Raw genomic sequence first — 26,078 nt, 5'->3', positions numbered from 1 at the left:
CGAGAAGTAGTGGCTCCGGTCTCGCAAACTGACATACGGCCAGGAGAGTGGTGTGTTGACCACTTTCACCTACATACGCGTACTCGTGGTCTAGGGGTAGCGTCCTTGATTCATAATCAAAACGTCTTCGGTCCCGGGTTCGATCCCCGCCACTTCCTAAATTTTGATAAATAATGAGTTTTGGCGGCCGAAGACTTCCGGCATAAGAAGTCAGCCTCATTCTGCCAACGGCCTTGTCAAAGAAAGCGGAGGAGCGGATAGAGGTTCAGGGCACTCTCTTGCCCTAGGGGTGGGAAATTGCCCCTAAAGGCGGAAGAATCACCAATGATCAACGACATGAGGATGCAGAAGGCAATGGAAACCACTGCATTAAAGACACGTAACGTGTATCCACAGGACATGTGGCCTGTAATTGAAGAAGTGTCATGATGATCTCTCCATTGGCAATAGATTCCGGAATAGTCCCCCATTCGGATCTCCTGGAGGGGACTGCCAAGGCGGAGGTTACCATGAGATGAAGATTGAATAATCAACGAAAGGATAACGTTCTACGAGTCGGGGCGTGGAATGTCAGAAGCGTGAACGTGGTAGGGAAACTAGAAAATCTGAAAAGGGAAATGCAAAGGCTCAGTCTAGATATAGTAGGGGTCAGTGAAGTGAAATGGAAGGAAGACAGGGATTTCTGGTCAGATGAGTATCGGGTAATATCAACAGCAGCAGAAAATGGTATAACAGGTGTATGATCCGTTATGAATAGGAAGGTAGGGCAGAGGGTGTGTTACTGTGAACAGTTCAGTGACCGGGTTGTTCTAATCGACAGCAGACCAACACCGACAACGATAGTTCAGGTATACATGCCGACGTCGCAAGCTGAAGGTGAACAGATAGAGAAAGTGTATGAGGATATTGAAAGGGTAATGCAGTATGTAAAGGGGGACGAAATCTAATAGTCATGGGCGACTGGAATGCAATTGTAGGGGAAGGAGTAGAAGAAAAGGTTACAGGAGAATTTGGGCTTGGGACAAGGAATGAAAGAGGAGAAAGACTAATTGAGTTCTGTAACAAGTTTCAACTAGTTATAGCGAATACCCTGTTCAAGAATCACAAGAGGAGGAGGTATACTTGGAAAAGGCCGGGAGATACGGGAAGATTTCAATTAGATTACATCATGGTCAGACAGAGATTCAACAACTGCCAACTCCTTTCGGCGATGGTATGGGCAGTTTAAAGCAACAGGATGCCTCTGCAACGCAAAATCAATGGGTTAACCTGCACTGACTGAAGAGGGGTTTTGTAAGCGACTCACATTCAGTCCAACTGGAGCCGGCCGGTGTGGTCGAGCGGTTCTAGACGCTTCAGTCTGGAACCGCACGACGGCTACGGTCGCAGGTTCGAATCCTTCCTCGGACATGGATGTGTGTGATGTCCTTAGGTTAGTTAGGTTTAAGTAGTTTTAAGTTCTGGGGCACTAATGACCTCAGATATCAAGTCCCATAGTGCTTAAAGCCAACTGGAAACCGATATTGTGGACTTCATCTACTAACAGTATGGTGCACCATCCAACTTGCTTCATGATTTTCATGAACAGGTAAACAAGAAACTGAGAAACCGACGGCGGCCGCAGTGGCCGTGCGGTTAAAGGCGCTGCCGTCTGGAACCGCAAGACCGCTACGGTCGCAGGTTCGAATCCTGCATCGGGCATGGATGTTTGTGATGTCCTTAGGTTAGTTGGGTTTAACTAGTTCTAAGTTCTAGGGGACTCAGCAGTTGAATCCCATAGTGCTCAGAGGCATTTTACCCATTTTTTTGAGAAACCGACGGATTGGTTGTGGTGTGGCCAATGACTAGCGAGTCATGTAATGGCCGCCACGTCCTTCCGACCTAACTGCCTTAATATTTCTATGTGGGGTTATGTGAAAGATTCAGTGCTTCCGCCTCTTCCACTAACAACCCTGCCAGAGCCGCGAGCTTGCAACAGCATTGGTTTTGAACAGATTGATAGGGCCATGTTGAACCGGGATTGGATTTATTTTACTACTTCCTGTTCAAGTTGAAAAGAAGTAGAGTTATGAATTCAGATAATTGTTACTCTGAATGTACGAGCGGTGCTGAATAAGTAAGGCAACACTTTTTTTTCTGAATGGAGGTTCGTTTTATTCAGGATTGCAATACACCATATTGTTTCCCCCCCCCCCTTCTTTGACTTAAATACCCTATTTTCCCTCACAATCTCCCACCAAAGCGACGGTTTTATGCCACCTTATTGGGAGGGACAGTATGCCCACAGGTGAAATTCAACATTCCACAGGTCGACGTCGGAGCGAAAGTATTGCTGACTCAATAACTTCCCCATCACCCAAGTTCTGCTTCCCGTGGAGTGAACCTGTCATTGGGCCAGACGGATGGAAGTCGGAAGATGCTAGATCTGGGCTGCATGGTAGGTGAAGAAGACTAGTCCAGTCATGTTTTGTGGGCTACTCTCGGGTGCGCAGGCTTGTGTGAGGTCTTGTGTTGTCATTGGGAGGCAGCAGTTCGTTTGCATTTTTGAGGCTACGACAAAATTACAGAAGTCACCGCTGTGTGTGGCTGTCCGCCACGTGAAAATAAGGCTCCTGCGAACTTGTAATGACGACGACGCCTTGGCCAATGACTCACAGTGCTTTTGTTCGATGCAAAGTCTCCGTAGACATTTTACAAACACATATGAATACCTCCGAGCTCTGGTTTACCGTCAAAAGAAATTCAATTATAGCTCTCTGCTTGGAACGCACGTTCATTACAAACGCCATTTTGAAGGCTCCCTACAGCGCCACCACCACTCGGAACGTCATGAAACTACAGGGGCTGAAGTGAGAATATCGTACAGTAAATTCCGAATTTTCCTAACCAAAATCAGCAGAAAAAAAGTATGGCATCACTTATTGAACCCACGTCGTGTTTAAAGTACAATCATCTGTTTTCATCAGCGTATCCGTACAACCACATGTTACATACAGCTACTCATTCTTCTTTTATCGTTATCCTTTAAGGTTTAACAAACGAGGAAACCTTAGGTATTACTGTACCGTCAAAGACAAAGTCACTGCAGCAAAATCTCACGTGATGGACAGAACTGGGATGGAAACAGGTCTGCAATTTTTGTAGTACTAAGCTAATATTTGCCTGAAGCACTTAGGGTAAACCTTCGAAAACTTAAATTTGGACGCCCGGACGGAGACTTTAATGACATTCGGTTGAACATCGAATGTGACGACTAAATGAGAATACAGAGAGTACAAGCATTCCTTACCCTGTAACCAATTGTTCTTTGACACAACTCTGTAACCGCTGTAAGTTATTTTACACAACGGTTTATTTACTCTTGTGGGGAAGTGTGATAATGTTAATGGAGATTAATAAGTAGACAAATTTATCGGCATCTTTACCCTAAGATTTAAGTAAACATTTACTTTGAAAGATAGGTTTTAATGTAGGTATTAGATCCTCATCGGTTTACATCAGGTTACTTTTGTTATAAAAAACTTATCCCTAATTTGTGGTACATGGTTAACTTAGCTCTGTGTACTCATCGTTCCAGCTCTTCGTATTATAAATATGCTAAATGAGCAACATTTAATCAGTAGGCTTGTTGTACAGCAAGAAACCACCAGCAGTCAATAAAAAAAGACCTTAGAAACAAAATAACTGGCTCTCTAAGGCCGAAATAACAATATCTTTAGGAAATGGTTCCGTGTGAACAGTTGTGGGATGAGCAAAGGCTGCTAGACGAACTGCCAGAGACAAGTGAAGAGCGGAGTGGAGGTTACATGTTTTGTATTGTATTGTATGGAACTGGGGACCTAGAAACGACGGAGAGGCTTCGTTCCTGCCGTAGCACGCAGTGGTACACAACCTAACAACAGGCTACAGCGGTCCACTCACCCCACCGCCGCCCCACACCGAACCCAGGGTTATTGTGCGGTTAGGCCCCCCGGGAACGTCTCACACCAGATGAGTGTAACCCTAATGTATGCATGGTGGAGTACTTATGGTGTACGCGTATGTGGAGAAAGTGTTTGCGCAGCAATCGCCGACATGTGTCACTGAGACAGAATAAAGGGGACAGCCCTCATTCGCCGAGGCAGATGGAAAACCGCCTTAAAAACCATCCAGACTGGCCGTCACACCGGAGCTCGACACTAATTCGCCGGCCGGGTTGGTGCCGGGGAACGGCACGCCTTCCCGCCCGGAAAGCGATGCATTGGACCGAACGGCTAACCGGGCAGGCAGTTCGATAGGTTACTACACAAGCGAGCCTGTATCATCAGCCTGAGACATTAGTTGCGTACAGTTCCAACTACCAGTTAATCGCATAAAGTAGACTTCAAGTGCATTACCGGCGGAACCTATTAACTTTACTAGAACGCCGTGTGCCACTTTACAAAGCAATGTTACTACTAGAAACAGAAAAAGAAATTTAATAGTATTATGTACAAAATTATATCTGCCAGAATATAATGTCGAAGTACTCACCACGCGCGAATTGATAGTGCACTCGTTTTAGCGATGTGTTGAGTGGTTTCTGAAAAAGAAGGAACATTAATTACTTTATGAAATATCATTTCATTTCTTTTATTTTAGTAAATAGCATGTGTCATTTCCAAGAGGAGATAAAAACCTAAACAAAAGTGGTACGTGATTAAGTTATCACAACAGCGAATGAAAAGTTTACTACGTTTGTAAAAGTGGATTAAATCTGCAGCAGTCTTTTAGGGCACGTATGAAGTTCCGTTTGTTTAGAATAGCTTTTAATTTTCTAAATTTTACATTTTGTTGGGAGAATGCAGCTACCAGAAGTAATGCGCTCCCTTAAGTAGCATTGCAGAATATAACGTTAATGAGTGAGAAGTTGTTTCCCACGCAGGCATGGGCAACGAATGTACCAGATGGCACGGTAGTGAGTCAGTCGAGTGAGGAGATGTAAATAACCCATGAGAAGAAACCTTGCCTGGAGATCTATGCATCGTGGGCCCACCAATGTTGAGTCGCGAAAGCTGAAAGTTTTATTTAACTACTGGTGTGCCTGCCGTTGTGACTGAGCGGTTCTATGCTCTTCAGTCTGGAACCGAGCGGCCGCTACTTTCGCAGGTTCGAATCCTGCCTTGGACATGAATGTGTGTGATATCCTTAGGTAAGTTAGGTTTAAGTAGTTAAATAACTGAAAACGTGATTAAAACTGAAAGGTGTGTATCTTGTGATCAGAAAAAGAAAAAACGTATGGATTTTAAAGAAACTGAAAAGGGCCTATTATTTGAAAATACTGAAGAAAGAGGTATAGAGGATGAATTGATCTGGCCTTATGTAAGAGTTAAGATAAATGGTTGGAAAAGTAAATGTCTGCTACACACAGGAAGCCTTGTCTCAAGAATAACAGGAAAGTTTAGAGATGACATAATGCAAGGTAAAAGTGCTGTTGAATTATCGGTAGCTGGGGTTAAAGTCAAAGGAACGACAGGGAGGGGTAGCAAAATGGTACGGAGTCATGAAATTTTCCATTTTGAGATTGTGAATAAACAGTTTGTGTGTAGTTGTTTGGGTATCCAAGGATCGATTAAAAATTTCCTGCTTGATATGGACTAGATACTTAAAATGGGTGTAAGTTTTGATCGCGATTGAAAAAGTATAATTGTAACAAAGCTCAAAGATGGAGTAACCATCAAAACAGAAATGTACCTTGTGAATTTTGGGTATCAATGTATCTATATCACAGAATGTTGTAGTGTGGGAGGCAACAGACACATTCTAGAAGAGTTTCCTAGTGATCCCATGGATGATCAGAGCTCTGACGAACTCGTAAACAGAAAAGTAGATGCAGATATATCCTTAGATTAAAATCAGAAAGAACAGTTGAAGATAGTCTTATAGGAATTCCAGGATGTATTGTACAACACACCAGGAAGAGTGAAGAATTACCAACAGAAATTAAGCCTCAGATCACATGAACCATTTTTCTTAAAACCATACGAAATACGTTTAGCAAAATGAAAAGCTGTAGAAAAGGAAATTCAAAAGACGGAGACATGCAGGATTTTATAAAGGAATAGGAGTGAGTATAACAAGCCATGGTAGTTGTCTCAAAGCGAGATGGAGAGGTCAGACTTATGCTGGATTCTAGACAGCTTAATAAATTTGAAAAAAGAGAGAATGACCACCCCAAGAACATTAATGAAATCCTTTACTAATTTCAATGCGTCAAATATATGAATAGCTTAAGTCTAACCTCAGGTTATCATCAAGTGTGCCTGGATAGTGATTCCAGGAGATACACTGTTTTTTTGTACAGTGGGAAGTATTATCAATATTGTGTTGTGCCTTTTGGTCTAAATATGTCTGTGGCTGTGTCTATCAAAACTTTAGATTTTGTGTTGAGAGACAAGATAGACTGAACCTAAGAAAGAAAAGCAATTAAAATCTTTTCCGATTACATAGATGTAAAAATTGTAAAGAATTAAGTCCTCATTGCCTTTTGTTTATATAATTTACTCAAGAAGAACACGATATGAGACTATAATTAAGAATGCCACATTGCATCAAATGAATAAGAAAACATTTATATCAAAGCTCAATTTTGTCAAGACCTCATACGTCTCTGTGCTTTTGCATTATGGCTTATAGCAATAACACTAGATGGGCGGCACATCTTAGTCAAGAAGTTGAAGGGGGAAAGATACAGTACAACTCAGTAGCTTTTGGCAGCTGAGTCTTATAGAAATCTGAGAAATCCAATACCACAACAGAGAAAGAATTACAAGCCATTCATTTGACCTTCAATAACTTTAAAAACTCTTGTGTAATAATGTAAGCTTTATCACAGTAGAATTACGAAGAAGTTTGGCTGTTATAAAACATACATTCTAGGAGAAAAATATAATAGCAGTTTCTCTCTGTGTTACCAATAGGAAATGACACGGAAAACAGTAGAGGGGATGTAGGAAATCAGTTTGAAATTATATACATAAAGGGAGTAAAAAGAGGAACAAGAAATTTTGAAATTTCTGAAGATTTTGAGAGAAATTAGAACCATGATAATCTTACTGGGGACTAGTTAAAAGTTTTCTAGGAAGAAGTCAGAGAGAAACATTTGTTAGTCTTACGTTATCCATAAGGAAATATTGTGTAGAAGGTACGAACCTGACTTAGATGGTTCGAAATCTTGCAGGCCAGAAGAATATATTAACATTCTCGTAACTTACATTCATGAAAGTTTTGGACATGGTGCAACCACTAAATGTACACAGAAAATGCAATATTGCTAGGAGAGTAGAAATGTAACTTGAATGCTGTGACAGAAGTCAAAGAGTCAAAGTTAGTAACCAAAACAGTAGGGGAATAATGCAGAACATATTGCTGGATGAAAACCTAGACCTTACTACAGTCTGCCAAAAACAAAAGAGGGTTATTGAGACACATTTGCAATTGTAGATATTTTCTCAAAACTAATCAAACTATACCCATTCAAGAAGCAACCAGTATACAACTGATTACATTATTTACCAGTGGCTATTTCAATACATTTCGGAAACCTAAAGCAATCCTCTCAGATAATGAGTCACTGTTCACATCTCAAACTTGGGAGGACTTCTTTAAACATACAGAAATTAGAGACATGTTAATCTCAGTCTATCATCCATCCAGCAGTGCATCTGAAAGATAAATGAGGGAAATTGAAAGGCTGTGTTCTGCGTACCATAACAAAAACCATGTATATTGTATGAAATATGTCAAGGGTTTTTAAGATATCATGAACAGTCTGCAACATAATTCAACTGGATTCTCACCCCTCGAAGTCATATATGACAGATAGCCAGTAAGAAAATATACAAAATCCAGCTTGTAGAATCATGTTTCCACAGCAAAGGGAAATCAGTGTCAGGTATACTATGAAAAAACAAGGAGGAATAAGAAATATAATGCATGATACCAAAGAAAATTCCCAAAAATTAAACTGGGGGACTTGGTAATAGTGAAATCTCAGGAGACGTCAAAAATAGTGACTGCTGAAATAAAGAAGTATCTCAATATATATATATAGGTCTCTCTGAGGTAACAGAAAATGCATATCCCAACACATATCGATTAGTGTATCAAAAGTCCAGAAGGTTATTTAGATTACGCATTGTCAGTGAAGTATAGGTGCACAAATGTATCTAATGGAAAGGCGACAAATTAACCATGAAATAATATAAGAACATACATCTATCGACTACGACAACGAACTAATCTTCTTTTCTGTGTTTATTATATGCCTTAAATAGTCATTCACCCAAATGTTTAATATCATTTTATACACAACTCTTTGTTACAGAATTCGTCTAACATCTAGAAGAATCAGACACTTTCAGTTGTGCACGTTTTTCAAAAAAATGGCTCTGAACACTATGGGACTTAACTTCTGACGTCATCAGTCCCCAAGAACTTAGAACTACTTAAACCTAACCATCCTAAGGACATCACACACATCCATGCCCGAGGCAACATTCGAACCTGCGACCGTAGCGGTCACGCGGTTCCAGACTGAAGCGCCTAGAACCACACGGCCATTCCGGCCGGCCACATTTTTCAACGTTTTTAATATTGTGAATGTCATTACTAACACTATGCCTTGAAAAACGTACTAGTATTTAAAACTATCATGCTCCTACGGAAAATGAGAAATAATTCTCTTAACCAGCAAATATTACCTCTTAACAACTGAATCAACTTAATTAAACTCCTTGTTAGAATACCTAAACACCTGAGATGAAAACTTTTATGGCTTCGTCAATGTGAATCCCACACATGCCATTTGTCAATGCACTAGTGAGGAAAAGAGAAACTTCTTCAGTCACAAAAATGTGGAACTGTAATGAACTAGGTCTTAAGGGCCAAGCATTTGCAACACCTTTGATAGTCATGAAGAATTACTATATATATATATATATATATATATATATATATATATATTTATTTATTTATTTTGAGCATTGTTCCTGAGTGCAATTCGACTAAACAGTCAAGAAAAATATCATCAAAGCCGGTCAGCGGGAGACGTCACCGTAGGAGCTAGTAGTTCGTTACACTTTGACATTTGGCTATGTTGCGCAACAAACAGTACTTTTATAAACAGTGAATGATATACGACAGTAATGAGATGACATTGCTTTTGAAATAAACAAATGGGAAATATCTTGTGTCCTGTTTAGTAATTGAAGGACTTCTGAAATCAGCCGGAGAAAGCAGATGCAGAACGGCGCACCCTGCAGATACATAGCACAATCCAAATTCTTAAGTGAATTGTATTCCTCTCGTCATAACTAGATGCACTAACACATAAACAGATGTGTTGTCATCGTTGTCAGAAGAGCTAGTCGCCAATCTCATACTTTTTATATCTGAGAGGAATTTGCATAATCCAACTATGAACACTATGAACACCTCATTGGCGGTGTATGATTGAATCCCCATTCTTCCCTCCTTTATTTAGTGTAAGTATAATTTAATGTGAGTGGTCGCGAAGGCCTATAGATTCCAGGTGATATCGAAGACGAGTTAAGGTGCGACATACACTGAAATGATAAAGTTATGGAGTACCTATTGATATCGTGTCGGACCTCCGTTTGCGCGGCGCAGCGCAGCGCAGCAACTCGACGTGGAATTGACTCAACAAGTCGTTAAAGTCTCCTCCAGAAACAATGACTAATGCTGTCTCTACAACCACCCATAATTGTGAAAGTGTAGCCGGTGCAGGATTCTGTGCACGACCTGACATCTCGATTATGTCCCATAAATGAATGATCGGTTATACGTCGGCAGATATGAGTAGCCAAATGGTTAGCTCAAATTACCCAGAATGATCTCCAAAGCAATCGCAAACAATCGTGGCCCTATGACATGGCGTATTGTCATTCATAAAAATTCCTTCGTTGTTTGAGAAAATTAGGACCTATGAATGGTTTCAAATGGCCTTCAAGTAGCCGAACGCAAGCATTTACAGTAAATGGTCGTTTCTCTTGGATCATAGAATCCAGAAAATTTCTTGTAAACAGAGCCCACACCATTATGGAGCAACCACCAGCTTGCACAGTGCCTTGTTGACAACTTTGGTCCAAAGCTTCCTACGGCCTGCGCCACACTCGAATCTTACCAATATCCCTTACCAACTGACATCAGGAAGCCCAGGAGAGGCGCTGCAGGCGATGTTGTGCTGCTAGCAGAGGCAATGGCGTCAGTCGTCTTCTGCCATAGCGCAATAACGCCAAATTTCGCCGCGCTGTCTAAACAGATACATTATTCATACGTCCCACTCGGATTTCTGCTGTTACTTCAGTGTTGCTTGACTGTTAACACCGAAAACTCTACGCAAACGCTGCTGCTCTCGGTCATGAAGTGAAGGCCGCCAGCCACTGCGTCGTCCATTGTGAGAAATAACTCCTGACATTTCGTATTTCGGCACACTTTTGACGCTGTGGATCTTGGAAAAATGAATTCCCTAACGACTTCCGAAATGAAATGTCCCATGCATGTCTGCGTCGAAAGTCTCTTAATGACCTTAGTGCGGCCATAATCATAATGGAAACCTTTTCACTTGAATTATCTGAGTACAAATGAAAGCCGCCTTGACGTGGTGGTTGATGTGGCGTTATGACACTGTGGAATACAATACCTTTGACACCGCCTCTTGTATGGCGGACGACGAAACTGTTGAAGGCGAGTTCGACTCTTCACGGATCACATGAGACTTCCTTCTTCTTTGGCGGATGTTTCCAGAACCTAGTCGTCTTTAGTGGATACTTTCACATGGTAAGCGTTTCCGCACTGCAAAATACAACGCCGATGCCACCTCCTCTTAGATGAGGGACAACGACATCGTTGCAATCGTGTGATATTTCCACGGCTGAAGTAAGGCTTACCTCTAGTTTTACAGGTGTTTCCAGAGCCTGGTTGTATTTTGAGGGTACTTTTACGTGGTTAATTGTTTAGCACTCTGTCGCCAAGTCCTCTTTTATGACGAACAACGAAACTGTAGCAGGCGAGTGAGATTCTCCATACATCAAATAAGGCTACCTTCTACTTTGCGGCCGTTCGGAGTGGCCGAGCGGTTCTAGGCGCTTCAGTCTTCAGCTACGGTCGCAGGTTCGAATCCTGCCTCGGGCATGGTTGTGTGTGGTGTCCTTAGGTTAGTTAGGTTTGTTCTAAGTTCTAGGGGACTGATGACCTCAGATGTTAAGTCCCTTAGTGCTCAGAGCCATTTGAACCATTCTACTTTGTGGGTGTTTCCCTAGTCTCGTCGCCCTTTGGGAGTACTTTCACTCGATAAACCCTTCCGTACAGCAAAATACAAAGCAGTCGCCATGGACAGCAAAACTGTTGAAAGCGATGAGATTTTCCAAACATCAGTTGATGCTTCCTTCTTGTTTGACGTAAGTTTCTACAGCCTCGTCGTCTTTTGTGGACACTTTCACTCAGTAAAAACATTCATACTGCGAAATACACCCCCGCGACCGACTCCTCTTGTATAGCAGACAACTAAAGTGTAGCAGGCAAGTACGACACTTCATGGTTATACCATGTACATTTACAGAGGCACCATGACAATAATGAGATAAGCAAATGTTACCACATTTAAGGGGGACAAAAAGATGGAAACAGTACGAATGATAGCAAAGTTGCCAAGAGTTTATTTTTCATCAGCTTTCTTTATCGCTCATTGCTATAGTGTCTGCTGTGGCCCGTGCTGCAAATAAAATCTTGCAACAAGCTGATCTACAGGCAGGTCGGCCTGAGATGCGATTAAAAAATCTTAGCAGTAATCCACGCGCTTTCAAACCTAAACTGAAGAGTTTCCTCATTGGTCACTTCTTCTATTCTGTTCGTCTACATCTACATCATACTCCGCAAGCCACCTAATGGTGTGTGGCGGGGGGTGGGAGTTGGGGGGACTTTCAGTACCACCATCTAATCCCTTCAACTCTGTTCCACTCGCAAATAGTGCGTGGAAAGGGTGATTATCGGTAAGCCTCTGTATTGGTTCTAATTTTTTCAGTTTTCTCCTCGTGGTCAATATGCGAGATGTGTGTGGGGGGAAGTAATATGTTGTCTGACTCCTCCTGAAAAGTGCTGCTTATTTCAATAGTAAATCTCTCCGTGACGCACTACGCCTCTCCTCTAACGTCCGTCAGTAGAGTTTGTTTAGCATCTCCGTAACGCCCTCTCACCAGCTAAACTATCCCGTGACGAAACGTGCTGCTCTTCCTTGGATCTTCTCAACCTACTTTATCAGTCCTACCTGATAAGAATCCCAGATAGATTAACAATAGAGTCGAGCGAACAAGCCCCTTATAAGCCACTTGTTTCGTGGATGATTTACATTTTCTTAAGATTCTTTCGATGAATCTGAGTGTGGTGTCTGCTTTTCCCGCCACGTGTTTTATATGATCAGTCCACTTAAGGTCGCACTGGATAGTTGCGTCTTTATATTTTACGGCAGACGCTATCTCCAGACACTTGTCATCAATAGTGTAGCTGTACAGTAGTGGATATCTTTTCCTGTGTATGCGCAATATGTTACATTTAGCCGGCCAGTGTGGCCGAGCGGTTCTAGGCGCTTCAGTCTGGAACCGCGCGACCGCTACGGCCGCAGGTTCGAATCCTGCCTCGGTCATGGATGTGTGTGATGTCCTTAGGTTAGTTAGGTTTAAGTAGTTCTAAGTTCTAGGGGACTGATGACCTTAGATGTTAAGTCCCATAGTGCTCAGGGCCATTTGAAACATTTGATACATTTATGTACATTCAGGGTCAACTGCCAGAGTTTGCACCGTTCATCAATTCTCCGCATGTCGTTCTGCAAGTTCATACTGCCTTCTGGCGTTGCTACTTTGGTATAAGAAACTGCATCATCTGCGAATAGGCTTAAAGAGCATCCAACGCTTTCTGCTGGATCATTTATATATATTGTAAACAGAACGGTCATATGACACTTCCCTGTGGTACTCCGGATATTACCTTTACATCTGTCGATCTACATCCGTTAAGAGCGATGTTTTGAGTTCTACCCGCAAGAAAGTCTTAAATCCAATCGTAGGTCTGTTCCGATACTCAGTAAGCTCGTATTTTTCTTTTCATTAAGCTACAATGCGGAACGGTGTCAAACGCCTTACTGAAATCAATAACACGCCATCAACCTGAGGGCCGTTGTCCACTGCGCTGTGGATCTCATAGAGAAATAGCAGTTTTTCAAGGAGTCTGGATGTTAGGTGGCACGAACCCTGTGGATATTGCTTGGTAAAAACAAACACATCCCAGAGATGTACAACGAACTGTCGTGACTCCAGAGAGACAGCGCTAGTGCCCGTTTCCTTTCGTACTCCTACTCGATTAAACACAGCCTTGGCCGACTTTTACCTGCCTTGATTTTCTCATCACAGAGGGAGGAGAGTGTCAATTCTGCGAAAAGCGCTGAGGGTGGATTACCTGAGGTTTTATGGACTACAGAGGGTTTCTTGTCCTCCGCGGCGTTCATCCTGTTTCCATAGTGCAGCTGAGTGTTCTACGCATGCATTTTAACATAGATAATAAAAATCTAAGTATTTGTGTGTTTGCAATAACTAGTACTGATTGATGTTTCATTAACTGTTGGAGATTAATTTATTCTGATTTTTTTTTCTCTCGTACTTATGTTACGTAAGTTATGGAACAGATTGTTTAAAACGATCATGTGACAGTTGCGCATCCTGCTTTTACCTGATGTGGCACAACGCAACGATTCCACAGTCGAGTACGTTGGGGGAACCAGCCTACAGAGATCACACATCCGACTGGAAAGAAGACTAACGCTTCTGGTTCATCTGACAAAATCTTTCTACATCGCGCATTCGACAAGTCACGTGTTGTGGCCAGTCATCTAAAGAATGAAACCATTAATCTAGCAACAGTGCCTTCTATTTGGAGCCAATGGTCTACAGGCAAGCCGTGAACGTCTTAGGCTACAAATTGGATCCACTGGGGTGGGGTCACGTTAAGCTGCTATCACCTGACGCATCAGCCAGTTTCCGAGAGTCCAAAATTTCAGAGCGCCTGTAGACTTTGCACTAGCGATCAGAAGCGTGGGCGATCCATGGCAGAAAGATTCCAGGCCTTGCGACGTGCAGCTGACGTGCTGCTAAGTCAGTTGCAGTTGTGCTGCGTCAGCGTCCCGCTACGTGGAAGCATCAGAGTTCCTTTGTGACACAGGCCTGAACTCAGCTGTTTCCACACAGTACAGAGTGAATTGGTCAATAAACTAAGTATAAACTGCTGACGCATTCCTGACTCCAAACACGCCGCAATACTGTAAAACCACCCCAAGTGCAGCACTACAGTCAGAAATAGCTGCATCACAAAATGTGTAATATCAGTATCGCAGCACTGAGATGGAAACTTTCTGGAATACCCAAGGGCGTGTTATCGACACCGTCTAATCTGAAATATCTTTTTTAGGGCATATCAGACTTTTCTCACTACTGTGCCCCTAAATTGTATGCTGTACATTTAGAGAATAGTACGATTACTAGTCTATACGTCTTAACTTATTTAGACTACTCGTTTGCTATTTCTTCCCATCTTACTGAAAAAAAGAATAAATATCTATTTTTAATGCTTTTCAATTTCCGAAAAATATGTGGAATCTTCATAGTGTCTTACATCATAAAGCATGTTTCAATAGCAGAGTGCATTTTTAGCTACGTTTTCCCCGTATACAGATAACAAAAATAATTTCATTACATTATGTGTCTGGATAGTCTTCGTTTCCTTTTATTTCTTCACTTCCTATATTAGGCAAATTGTCTATTACAATAATCCATCTCTCATACAGTATTCCTAAATTTTTCTTCCTGTTCATTTTGTAACAGTCAACATTTACTGGGGAGACTTTCTGCACTGATACGATCTACCTGTTTTTCCTTTTCTTCATTTTCTCCATTTCCCTTTATGTTTCGGTTGTTCTGTATTCCTGAATATATCATTAAACATTCATTACTTTTACGGTGTTCCCTTGTTTATTATTCCACTCCTCTTATATATCTCATTTCTCGAGACTCTTTATCCTACGTGTTTGATGTCTTCTTATAGCCCATGCTTCACTTCCATGAATATAGGTTGGTTCTGCTACTGTTTTATGAAACTTGTGAATTAACAGGCGAGTTGTGGCGCTCTGGAAATATTCTGTGTTCGGAGTTGGGGCGGCCGCACGGGCCGCCCGGCAGGCCGGGGCACGGGAGTAACGAACGTTAGTTGAGAAACACGGGCAGCCCCAGCACGTCGCACACGCCACGTGCCTGGGAATCCCATGTTGACGCTGTGATGAGGACAGTGCTTTGTGTCGATTAAGGGGATTTGTATGCTGAGAGTGCCAAAGATGGCAGAATTTGTGAAACCTTAATGGCAGACATTTCACAGTTCATATAGAAATTAATAGTAGCCAGATGATACCTCAAAAAGAAACATGTACATTAGCAGTATTTGCACTACCATTCTGATGTTGTAATCAGATTTTCAATATCTTTATTAGTTTAAAGTTTAGTATCTGACAGTAAATTATACAAGTAACACCCAGCAACGAATTTCCAAAGTATCAACGGTATATCCGATTCTGTCGATAGGCATGTATTTAGAAAGCTATTAGTGTAAAACTAAATTGGTACAAATTACAGCATGTAACTTCAATAGTACATGAATTATTGGAGGTCAAAGTGGCCGATTACTATCGATCACATCGGGCCATAAGTACTCCACTGTTACACGAAAAAACGGTAGAGCATGTTCATAAATTTATTTATTCACCTATTTGTTTATATCCGATATATAATATTCATGAAGAAATTGGTTAAATATTTACAGCATTTTAGAAAGCATAGAGACATTAGGGTACTGACCTACCTTTTGTTCTATTCCTTTGATATATGTTTATTTAATTTGTTTATGTATCTAATAATGTGTGTTAGAGCGTGTTTATGGTCCAGCCGTAAGGATATTTATTTAATTTCAAGTTATTTAAATGTAAATCCAGTATTTCGAATGTGTTTCATTATGTTTGTGGATGTGGGTTGGCTTGAAGACATGGTGGGACAGCTCTAGCCAATCACAGCGCTCGTGAATGGGGAGACTGGATGGATGGGAGAGAGTTCTGGGCAGTGCGGCACGAGGGACATTTGCACAGGACATGGGAAATGCTGGACGCGATGGCGCGATGGACGCAGAGTCGCGGGAAAGACTAGGAGCAGTTTGCGCGTGGTCATGTGAGATAGAAATATTTCGTAGCGCCAAATTGTACTCTTGTGCGATTTCCGTGGCTTCTACAGTGAAGATGTAGTATGTGTTTACAAGTGAATACCTCGCGAGCTATGTTGTTGTTCATAACTAATTACATGTAGTAGGAACCGATTGTTTCCCCATTATTCAACTTGTATTTTATTTAACTGCTGGACTATCGACACCAATAAGTGTTTTGCAGAAATGTACAGCATTCTCAAAAGTACTTCTGCTGTCGTACGTATCATTCAAAGGCATTAAAATAGTACCTGCAGATTTTATTTAATTGCAATCATTCATTTATAAATTTCTACATTACATTCGCAACTGCCGAGTGATATGAACCTTTGACCTTTCGATTCATGTGTATATTCATATTGTATACTGTAGACTCAGCAGTATTTGGCTTGTAATTCGACAACTATGTATCCCAGCCCCTAGACAATGAAACTAGCCAAAACTCAATTATTTCAACTTTAAGCCTAAGGGTACGTAGTTGAGAGCCACCAGTTCACATTTATTGTGAAAGCCCGCAACCTTCATCTGAGTTTCTTTCTGGACTTTATTCCTGCAAAGTTTTAAGCAACGCTCCACACATGGAGATAATTTATTTAACTTTTGCTGCTCATCATCGTCATACCCGTAACTGATATCACATTCTAATTATTTAAAATGTTTAACTTACTCCTCGATTTTAATATTTAAGGTGGAGAGCAATGCTGAGCTAGCTCGTCATTTGTACCAGGAGAGGTGCCAGGTTGCAAGACATCTGAACGTCTCCACGCCTTCTGTCGTCTCATGGGAAGTTTACATTTAATGGTTTGCATAACAGGCGAATAAGATGTACGACATCAGTTGTAGGGACTTCTATGCACTTTCCTATCAGTACTTGAAGGTTAGCATTCTAAGTGAATGTTCGTCATATGACTGTCTAGTGATCATTTCACCGTGCACCCAGCACGAGTTATGTTCTACCAGTGCACCTTCCACCATTGTGTTGCAAATCCGAACTTTTCTGCCTCAGTATCATTCATAGATGAAGTACGGTTCGTACAAGGTGGCCTTACGAACCTCCACAATCAACACGTATGGCCATATAATGCACACACCCTATTTCTCCATCTCATCACAATGTACGCTTCTCCCACAACATTTGGACTGGTATCATTGGCTTCCGATTAGTTGTAGCCCATATGTTTGTAAACAGACTTACACGGGAGGTGTAAATAAACTTTCAAAAAAACATGTTGTGTCATGTTCTTGGAGACCAAATCATTCGCCAATGGGTCGTGAGTCGAGCCAGGGTGGCTCAGTCGGTTGGGCACTTGTTCATGAAAGACAAGAGGCGGGAATTAGAGTCTCGTTGCGTCACACAGTTTTAATCTGCCGGTAAGGTTAATATAAGCGCTGACATTTAACGCTTTTGTAAAGACATTGCGTTATTTACGAAACAGCTGCTTACACAACAAACAGGACTGTGTGTACAGAAACTGCCCATATTTCATAAACTTCTCACTAATTACAGTCGTACATCGGTACTCGTTCTCTCCTTCTACCCACCCGAAGCCGAAATAATTGCATTCAGCTGATTTACTGGCAATTGTTTTGTGTAACATTTGTCGCACACACAAATAAAGTTCCTAGTACCTTCACACAAGGTTTTAAGTTTATTTGATTTGTAGTAATTGCAGCCTGTAGTCTGGATTCACTCGATCACACTCCACTCCTTAATTATAACCATGTGTGTATTGTGATTCGTATTTGTAAACCACTATGAGCCAGAATTCAGACTACATTGTACATTAAACTGGGCTCGACAGGCGACACATACGTGGATTGTGGACAGTTCTTCTTTACTCTCTTTAAATTCTTTTCTGGAGTATCTGTTTGTTTTTCTGGCCGCTCTATACAGTGTTTAAAAAAGTATTCCGTATTTTGAGATGTAGTAGTACGGATTAAAACAAGGAAAAAAATGTCCATTAGACATGGTTTCTAAAATGCATTCCGTAAAATGGTTCAAATGGCTCTGAGCACTATGGGACTTAGCAACTGAGGTCATCAGTCCCCTAGAACTTAGAACTACTTAAACCTAACTAACCTAAGGACATCACACACATCCATGCCCGAGACAGGATTCGAACGTGCGACCGTAGCGGTCTCGCGATTCCAGACTGTAGCGCCTAGAACCGCTCGGCCACTCTGGCCGGCATGCCGTAAAACTAAGAGCACTTGTTCATCTTCACTACCGTGAAAAATATCTTTTCTATTGTTAGCTATTTGCTATTACGAACGACCTGCTGACTGCAGCAAACAAACAAGAACAAATTCGCTATTATCGTCCATGCATACGACATGCATTACACACCAACCAGTGATGTTGCTATAAACCGCAGTCACAGTTCTCGGTAAATTCTAATGTAACCAGTTTTAGTTTATATCGGTTTTCTGAAGTAATTTTAGACTGTAGTTTTATCTTTGCACTCAACCAACATTATGGAAGCCTATTATTCCACACGGGAAGTGGCAGATATGATTTTGTGTTATGGCATGGAACAGTTCCCTCGTGGAATAATTGGCTTTCATCACGCTGTAAGCTCAAAGATAAAACCGTTTACAGTAACAACACCAACAGCTGTTTAGTGCGTGCAGTATACATGGACAGTTTCAGAGGACTATGTCCACATTTCTTTACACCAATGTGTAGGTTGTTCATAATATCAAAGGGCATGCAGTGGAAGAGATATGTTCCACAGTAGCGAAGACGAACAAAAGCACACAGCTATCAAGTTACACATTTTAGATCCTATATTTTCTAGGCATTTCTCTCTCGTTTGGTCCATATTACCAACTCACAAAATATGGAATCCCTTTTGTTATCACCCTGTATACAAATATGTAGTTGTGATATGTAAGATGTACTGCAAAGACGCAAGAAACCAAGTGTTAATAGATGTACAAACTACTAGTTATGTGACAACACAAAAAGAACAATTTGCGAGAGAAATTTGACTGCAGTACTCAGAAAGAGAAGTGGATGCCTTTTAATTTTTCATATGTAGTCAATATACTACCACGAGTTTAAGTGTTGGTTGTCGTAATGGCATTGGCATGAGTAACGGTTTTTTGAGTTGTGCAAATTCTTGTAAATGAATTTGTGTATTAGTCTAAACGCTACAAAATCGCTAGGGATCCACAAATGTGACATGCTCCAGAAGCCATTACCGCTTAAAGCTGTACAGTATGGAGATTAAGATTTAAGATACAGCCTGGATCTGTGTATGTGAATGTCTAGTGCAGAATAAGGGAATACCTGTATTTTTTCTCAACTGTATCAATCTATACCTTATAGTTTACTAATTTCTCACAGAATAAAACTTTTGCATTATATTAATAAGGTTTGGTTGGTCAAGTTGTGAGGTAGATTCGCGAGTCATGCTTCGGTTCCTCGTCCAGTAAAACGCTTACCCGTGAAAGGCAAAGATTATAGTTTTGAGTCCCTGTCTGGCACACAATCGTTATCTGCTACGGAGTTTCATGACTGCAGGATATTTGACTTTTAACGCGTAGCTAGCTTACTGAAGCGTAACTTCATAGATTAAAATCGTTTGTAATACCATTATTGCACATAGTATTTAGCCACAAATTTAAAATTCTTCACAAATACAGTTGCAAAAGTACTATGTATGGTACGCGCAACAATTATTAGTCTCCCAAGTACATTAAGAACAAGAGTATGAGGAATAATGCTCCGATAAATATTCAGTGGTTAGTAATTGGAGTGAAGTGATCTCACAGAAACGGACTTTTGTCTTCACAGGGAGTAAAACTTACATAGATTGTTGGGAAATCATAATGTTTATATTAAGTTCAAAAGAGATAAAAGTTGCTACGAATTTCTTTGATTCTGCGCTAAACATAGAGTTTTAAACAATGATGACTGAACGCTGTTTACTATATGTTGAATACTGAAGTAAAAATTTAACGATAAAAGTGCTAGAATAAGCCCATCACTATCAGCACACTGTGTACCATGAAGCAAATCAATCTTGCTGTCATATATGAACGTGATGCTTCACTATTCCTGTTTCGTAGAAGGTAATACATTCACATCTTTTATTGATCGCGTGGCATATTTGCTAATTGTTTTTAGCGATGCTGCTGTGCTTCACGTTTTCTTTGAGGAGTAAACACCAGAATATTTGTCAACACTGTTATGGTGTTTAGGTAAGTTAATTCTCTAATCCGCATTGTTTTAGTGATGGTATTCTACAGACTTCCCTAGTGCAGAATAGCAGCAATTACTGGAAAAACTAGACAGAAGCATTTTGTAACGAGTTCTGAACATGGGACTACAAAATTATATCCATGTGTTTTCAATTCAGCATTTCCCAAATTAAATAGGACAAATTAACAATGGAGCTCTAGACCTAACTGATGAGTTTTTATGTTTAAGGTGGTTGAAGCCAGGTACTATACGCACAGCAATAGAGTTAAATTTAACAGTACGTATGGTGTGGCGTGCTTACGGCAAAACACGTAGAATTTTCGAACCATGCTTCCTGTGTGTCTTAGGCAGAATATCCACAATGAGTATGTGTCACTAGTTCTGAGTTGTTGCAGTTACAGATGCATTTTAATCGTGAAAATCGTTCCAAAATTATGTGATACTCAGCGGGAGGGATGCAAATTGGCACTTAGTAGGGGGTACAGGGAAACAAAATGGATCAGGGAAGAATCTGGAGAGCCAATAAATGGAACGAAAGTTGGCACAAAGTGCTTCTTAGACAAATTCGGGTCGACAAAGACGATAACTACTTGGATTTTAAGAGAAATGAGAAAGGAATTATTTAAAATTTCTGGGCGTAATCAGTATGGTTATCAGCGTACTTAGTCTAGACTGTGGTCCGGTGGTACGAGTAGCAATTCTTGTTGCTTGAAGTAAACAAGTAGAGGCCGTATTTCTACAGCCATAGTCATAAAGAAGTTTCATCTGCATTCTCCAGTACATTTGCTTATACTACTGTCACGCAGTAGTAGTACTGTGTTAATAATACAGTACTTTTACTGTACATAATTAGCTGTTTGATCACATTAATAGGATGAACAGCCACCGAAAAACACATTAAAATCACTGTCCAGTTAAATTGCGCACGTGTCCTGACGCAATACAGAATACCAACAGTTTTCTTGCTAATATCTCGTTATGACCTAAATTGAAGGTAAGAGCCATTATGAATAAAATTGCCCTGGCTGCCAAATGGTTTTACAAATTTTTTTTATAGAAGAGCGATAAAACCATTCTGCAATACGATTGGTAGTCAAGATACAGGTGATAAGCAGGCAGAACATGACATCATTGTGACACAATATTTCGGCCGTCCACCTTGCACCTGAAGATGGTGAGTAAACCGTCGCACTCCTCCCCGGAACTGAAATCAAACACACTGCGACGGTTCCTTTATACATCGCCTGTAGGTCCAACGCGCGTGCGCAAACATAACTGCCCTCCAGCGCATGGTACAACAGCGCTCCGGTGATGAAAACTCGCGGAAACGACAAATTGATGTCAAATAATGTTGACAACTTTTGATCACAGAGACAAAAAAAGTTATTTTCTAATGTAAAAAAATCAAGAACAAAACAGGGGTCCAACTCTTACTTAAAGCTTAACCCATAACTGTGTTTGTAATATTGTGAGACACCCGGATTTTAATAATTTCTTAACATATTCCCAATAACGCACTACCCAATAACATCTTGAAGTCACTAAGATACGCCACTGTTAAATCGCACACAGAACAAATTTAACACTGGATGTATTACCCAAGTTCCTGTTTGTCAAGAGCTTTCAAGTATTTATCGGTGTACTTGTTTTCGTATTAATGATGAAGTGTTTGGTTTGTGGGGCGCTCAACAGCGCGGTTAACAGCGCCTGTACGAATTCCCAACCTTTGCTCAGTCCAATCTCGCCACTTTCATGAATGATGATGAAATGATGAGGACAACACCCAGTCATCTGGAGGCAGGTGAAAATCCCTGACCCCGCCGGGAATCGAACTCGGCACCCCGTGCTCGGAAAGCGAGAACGCTACCACAAGACCACGAGCTGCGGACTGTTGTCGTATTCGAAAATATGTTTTGAGTAGGAATACTAGTGTTCAGCCCTTGTCATTTACTCATATCTGAGTAAGAACTAATTTTTTTTGTTTAACAAATCGTGTAACAGACTTAAGGAATAATTTTGGTTCTAAGAATTAGTATTTATTTGTATCTGATAACATTGCTTATCAGTGTAGCGATAGGCAGCTTGGTGGAAAAGGCACAACTTCGCCAACCTTGACTTTCGTAGTTTTCTCTCCCCATCCCTTACCTATGGAAACCCATATCGTACGTTTCTAGTTCTTTTTTACTTGTTGTTATAATACCAAGACGCTTTACGACTTAGGACGCAACATATGCGAATAAAATGACGACATTATTTCGCAACTTGTTGCTTCTCTTGCGTTCAGTAAAGAAATGAGGAGTGAGAAAGCAGCTGGCACGTTTAAAATTCCATTGATAGAGACTGAGAAACAAGGAAAAGTACCACCACACAAACACAAAAGAGTATCAGACTTCATTGAGCTTTGGTGAGCAGAAATAGAGCCTTAAACAAGAGTTATCAGCTCCATGGCGAAGCAAAGTTTACCTACATCTAAATACACGCAAAGCAAGCAACAATATGGTGCATGGCTTTGTACTATTATTAGTCAATCCCTTTCCTGTTACACACTCAAATGAGGCTAAGCAAGGACGACTGCCTATATTCTTCTGGATGAGCACTGATTTCTCTTGTTTTCACTGTAGTTACTAGAGAAACACTTTCACAGTCGTTGAATCGTTCCTCGGTCTGTTGAATCTCTAAGCTTTCGTAATACCATTTCGGCAAAAGGATACCTTCTGCCCTCCAGCGATTCCCACTTGATGTCACGGAGCATTTTCGTAACAGTCGTGTGGGCAGAAAACCTCTTAGTTCGATGTGTTCCTTTAATCTGACGTGGTGGGGTTTCCTTAACAGCGTGGAGTGTTTCAGTGTATCTTACGCCTAGGCATTGAGGCAAACACACGATACCACAGCTCATCAAGAGTTAGTGACTGGCGTATTGTGACGAACCAGTTGCTCGGCCACCATTGACCAGACGTTTTCAATTGGTGAGAAATCTGGAGAATGTGCTGGCCAGGGCAACAGTCGAACATTTTCTGTATACAGAAAAGCCCGTACAGGTCCTGCAACATGCAGTCGTGCATTATCCTGCTGAAATGTTGGGTTTCGCAGGGATCGCATAAAAGGTAGAGCCACGGGTTTAACACATTTGAAATGTAACGTCCACTGTTCAAAGTGCCGTCAATGCGAACAAGAGGTGACCGAGACGTGTAACCAATGCCACCCCATACCACCAAGCCGGGTGATACGCCAGTTTGGTGATGACGACGAATACACGCTTACAAAGTGAGTTCGCCGCGATGTCGCGAAACGCGGATGCGACCATCATGATGCTGTAATCAGAACCTGGATTCATCGGAGAAAGTGACGTTTTGCCATTCGTGCACCTAGGTTCGTCGTTGAGTACACCATCGCAGGCGCTCCTGTCTCTGATGCAGCGTCAAGGGTAACCGCTGCCATGGTCTCCGAGGTGATAGTCCATGCTGCTGCAAACGTCGTCGAACTATTCCTGCAGATGGTTGTCGTCTTGCAAACGTCCCTATCTGTTGATTCATGGATCGAGACGTGGTTGCACGATCTGTTTCAGCCATGCTGATAAGATGCCTGTCATCTCAACTGCTAGTGATACGAGGCCGTTGGGATCCAGCACCGCGTTCCATATCCCTCCTGAACCCACCGATTCCGTATGCTGCTAACAGTCATTGGATCTCGACCAACGCGAGCAGCAATGTCGCGATACGATAAACCGCAATCACGATAGGCTACAATCCGACCTCTATCAAAAGTCGGAATCGTGATGGTACGAATTTCTTCTCCTTACACGAGGCATCACAATAACGTTTCACTAGGCAACGCCGGTCAACTGCTCTTTGTGTATGAGAAATCAGTTGGAAACTTTCCTCATGTCACACCTTGTAGGTGTCGCCACCGGCGCCAACCTTGTGTGAATCCTCTGAAAAGCTAATCATTTGCATATCACAGCATCTTCTCCCTGTCGGTTAAATTTGGCGTCTGTAGCACGTCATCTTCGTGGTGTAGCAATTTTAATGGCCAGTAGTGTAGTGGCCTATGGGTGAAGATTTTAGAATTGTCGTTGAAGTCTGGAGTATGTGTTTTTATAGATTCACATTTTAATATTTATTTTTAGTTTTACGAGTCTTTAAATTGTGAAATTGTAGACCGAGATTAATGGCTAGTGGATCTTCTGAAGCACTTTAGTACATGTCCGTTTTTACGTCACTAGAGACAATAAGAATGTCAACAGGCGCAACTGACGTTGGCCTATAGTGTGTCGATCAGTGTGCAGCAGGCAGCACTGGGAGACTGCACCAGCAGCCAGCCTCCACGGCCCCGGACTTGAGCGCCAGGATCAGCGGCCGCCTGCGAGTGCCCCACCCGCCGGCTCTCAACTTGATTAACGCTGCGCGGCGGTGCGGTGCGCCCTCCTGGGTCGCCGTAAAAGAAACTCGCAGTTGCCCGCAGACTTGGCCCGCGAAACAAAGGCCAGTCCCGGCACTTGCCGCGTGCGCGCAGCTGGGGCCACCGCTCTGCGCGGTGCGTCGACCTTTCCTCCTGGCCTTTACGCGAGGCGCTCGCCGGCCTCCCAAGAAATTGGAAGCTCGGAACGGGCTCATCGGAGGGTGCATCAAATTACTCGCTACGGTTCCGAGCGCCTGCTCAGTTTCGAGTTCCTAGACCTTACTGTTTTTCTTTTTTCTTTGGCAATGTCATCAGTCTTTCCAGTGGTATGAATGGAGCTGAATGTCATCAGAACTGAAACAACTCAAAATTCTTCACCGCATTACATCGGATTAGGATGCTAGACGAGCCAACACTGCCATGTACGTTACCGTACGCTGGCCATTTCTGTCCCCATCACGACACCTGCGACCAGCTGGATGTCTTTCTGCAGGCGCTTCTCCATCGGAGGCGGTACAGGGGCCGAGTCACGTTTGGCATCATACAGCCGACATAAACTACTGGCCATTAAAGTTGTTACACCACGAATATGACTTGATACAGAGGATAAATTTAACAAACAAGGAGAAAATGCTGTGATATGCAAATGATTAGCTTTACAGAGCATTCACACAAGGTTGGCGTCGGTGGCGACATCTACAACGTGCTGACATGAGGAAAGTTTAAAACCGATTTATCATACACAAATAGCAGTTGACCGACGTTGCCTGGTGAAACGTTGTTGTGATGCCTCGTGTAAGGAGGAGAAATGTGTACCATCATGTTTCCGACTTTGCTAAAAAGGTCGGAGCATTATGGACAGGTGCTCGATCGTGTTGAAAGATTCAATCGCCATCCCCGAATTGCTCTTCAACAGCGGGAAGCAAGTAGGTCCTTAACCCCTTAACCCGAATCATCTCTGACATGTGCGTAGCTAGAAACATGCGGTCTCTCAGGCCACCTAATGTTTTATATCACAGAATTCCACATAAGTTGACCGAAATAAAATAAATAGTCAGTTAATTCATGTTATAAATAAATTTAATACTTTTCAGCCCACATAAACACTCTGTTGTTTAAATTATATAAAATAAACACGAAATATCACAAG

General features: G+C 41.8%; 1 long non-coding RNA gene across 1 annotated transcript in view; it reads right to left on the bottom strand.

Moving 5' to 3' along the window:
• Positions 1 to 4,533: 4,533 nt before the first annotated feature.
• The window catches only part of LOC126191125 (uncharacterized), a 1,376,329-nt gene continuing 1,354,784 nt past the window's right edge, over positions 4,534 to 26,078 (bottom strand). The window contains exon 5 of the long non-coding RNA XR_007538319.1: positions 4,534 to 4,561. This is a non-coding gene — a long non-coding RNA (uncharacterized LOC126191125). The remainder of the gene's footprint in view (positions 4,562 to 26,078) is intronic.

This window comes from Schistocerca cancellata, chromosome 6 (genome assembly GCF_023864275.1).
Source record: "Schistocerca cancellata isolate TAMUIC-IGC-003103 chromosome 6, iqSchCanc2.1, whole genome shotgun sequence".
NCBI lineage: Eukaryota > Metazoa > Arthropoda > Insecta > Orthoptera > Acrididae > Schistocerca > Schistocerca cancellata.
Note: the sequence above shows the minus strand (reverse complement) of the source record. Positions and strands in the feature narration are given on the sequence as shown.